We start from the raw sequence: 2,500 nt of genomic DNA, 5'->3' as shown, positions 1-2,500 counted from the left end.
ACCAGGGTGCGAAAAACGCACCAGGAGGGCACCATGGTGCATAAAAACGCACCAGGAGGGCACCAGGGTGCATAAAAACGCACCAGGAGGGCACCAGGGTGCATAAAAACGCACCAGGAGGGCACCAGGTGCAAAAAAAAAAAAAAAAAAAAATAAAAAACGCACCAGGAGGGCACCAGGGTGCATAAAAACGCACCAGGAGGGCACCAGGGTGCGAAAAACGCACCAGGAGGGCACCATGGTGCATAAAAACGCACCAGAGGCACCAGGTGCAAAAAACGCACCAGGAGGGCACCATGGTGCATAAAAACGCACCAGGAGGGCACCAGGGTGCGAAAAAACGCACCAGGAGGGCACCATGGTGCATAAAAACGCACCAGGAGGGCACCAGGGTGCATAAAAACGCACCAGGAGGGCACCATGGTGCATAAAAACGCACCAGGAGGGCACCAGGGTGCGAAAAAACGCACCAGGAGGGCACCATGGTGCATAAAAACGCACCAGGAGGGCACCAGGGTGCATAAAAACGCACCAGGAGGGCACCAGGGTGCATAAAAACGCACCAGGAGGGCACCAGGGTGCGAAAAAACGCACCAGGAGGGCACCATGGTGCATAAAAACGCACCAAGTAGGCACCAGGGTGCATAAAAACGCACCAGGAGGGCACCAGGGTGCATAAAAACGCACCAGGAGGGCACCAGGGTGCGAAAAACGCACCAAGAGGGCACCATGGTGCGAAAAACGCACCAAGAGGGCACCATGGTGCATAAAAACGCACCAGGAGGGCACCAGGGTGCATAAAAACGCACCAGGAGGGCACCAGGGTGCATAAAAACGCACCAGGAGGGCACCAGGGTGCGAAAAACGCACCAGGAGGGCACCATGGTGCATAAAAACGCACCAAGTAGGCACCAGGGTGCATAAAAACGCACCAGGAGGGCACCAGGGTGCATAAAAACGCACCAGGAGGGCACCAGGGTGCATAAAAACGCACCAGGAGGGCACCAGGGTGCGAAAAACGCACCAAGAGGGCACCATGGTGCATAAAAACGCACCAAGAGGGCACCATGGTGCGAAAAACGCACCAAGAGGGCACCATGGTGCATAAAAACGCACCAAGAGGGCACCAGGGTGCGAAAAACGCACCAGGAGGGCACCATGGTGCATAAAAACGCACCAGGAGGGCACCATGGTGCATAAAAACGCACCAGGAGGGCACCATGGTGCATAAAAACGCACCAGGAGGGCACCATGGTGCATAAAAACGCACCAAGTAGGCACCAGGGTGCAGAAAAACGCACCAGGAGGGCACCAGGGTGCGAAAAACGCACCAGGTAGGCACCATGGTGCAGAAAAACGCACCAGGTAGGCACCATGGTGCAGAAAAACGCACCAGGAGGGCACCAGGGTGCAGAAAAACGCACCAGGAGGGCACCATGGTGCATAAAAACGCACCAAGTAGGCACCAGGGTGCATAAAAACGCACCAGGAGGGCACCAGGGTGCGAAAAACGCACCAGGTAGGCACCATGGTGCATAAAAACGCACCAGGAGGGCACCATGGTGCATAAAAACGCACCAGGAGGGCACCAGGGTGCGAAAAACGCACCAGGAGGGCACCATGGTGCATAAAAACGCACCAGGAGGGCACCAGGGTGCATAAAAACGCACCAGGAGGGCACCATGGTGCATAAAAACGCACCAGGAGGGCACCAGGGTGCGAAAAACGCACCAGGAGGGCACCATGGTGCATAAAAACGCACCAGGAGGGCACCAGGGTGCATAAAAACGCACCAGGAGGGCACCAGGGTGCATAAAAACGCACCAGGAGGGCACCAGGGTGCGAAAAACGCACCAGGAGGGCACCATGGTGCATAAAAACGCACCAAGTAGGCACCAGGGTGCATAAAAACGCACCAGGAGGGCACCAGGGTGCATAAAAACGCACCAGGAGGGCACCAGGGTGCGAAAAACGCACCAAGAGGGCACCATGGTGCATAAAAACGCACCAAGAGGGCACCATGGTGCGAAAAACGCACCAAGAGGGCACCATGGTGCGAAAAACGCACCAAGAGGGCACCATGGTGCATAAAAACGCACCAGGAGGGCACCAGGGTGCAAAAAAACGCACCAGGAGGGCACCATGGTGCATAAAAACGCACCAGGAGGGCACCATGGTGCATAAAAACGCACCAGGAGGGCACCATGGTGCATAAAAACGCACCAAGTAGGCACCAGGGTGCATAAAAACGCACCAGGAGGGCACCAGGGTGCATAAAAACGCACCAGGAGGGCACCAGGGTGCGAAAAACGCACCAAGTAGGCACCATGGTGCATAAAAACGCACCAGGAGGGCACCAGGGTGCATAAAAACGCACCAGGAGGGCACCAGGGTGCATAAAAACGCACCAGGAGGGCACCAGGGTGCATAAAAACGCACCAGGTAGGCACCAGGGTGGGCATGAAGAGGCACCATGATGGGCACCAAGAGGCACCAAGGT

This window comes from Abrus precatorius, unplaced genomic scaffold (genome assembly GCF_003935025.1).
Source record: "Abrus precatorius isolate BTA unplaced genomic scaffold, Abrus_2018 Scaffold1, whole genome shotgun sequence".
Classification (NCBI taxonomy): domain Eukaryota; kingdom Viridiplantae; phylum Streptophyta; class Magnoliopsida; order Fabales; family Fabaceae; genus Abrus; species Abrus precatorius.
The sequence above is the reverse complement of the archived record's forward strand: the minus strand, read 5'-3'. Positions refer to the sequence as shown.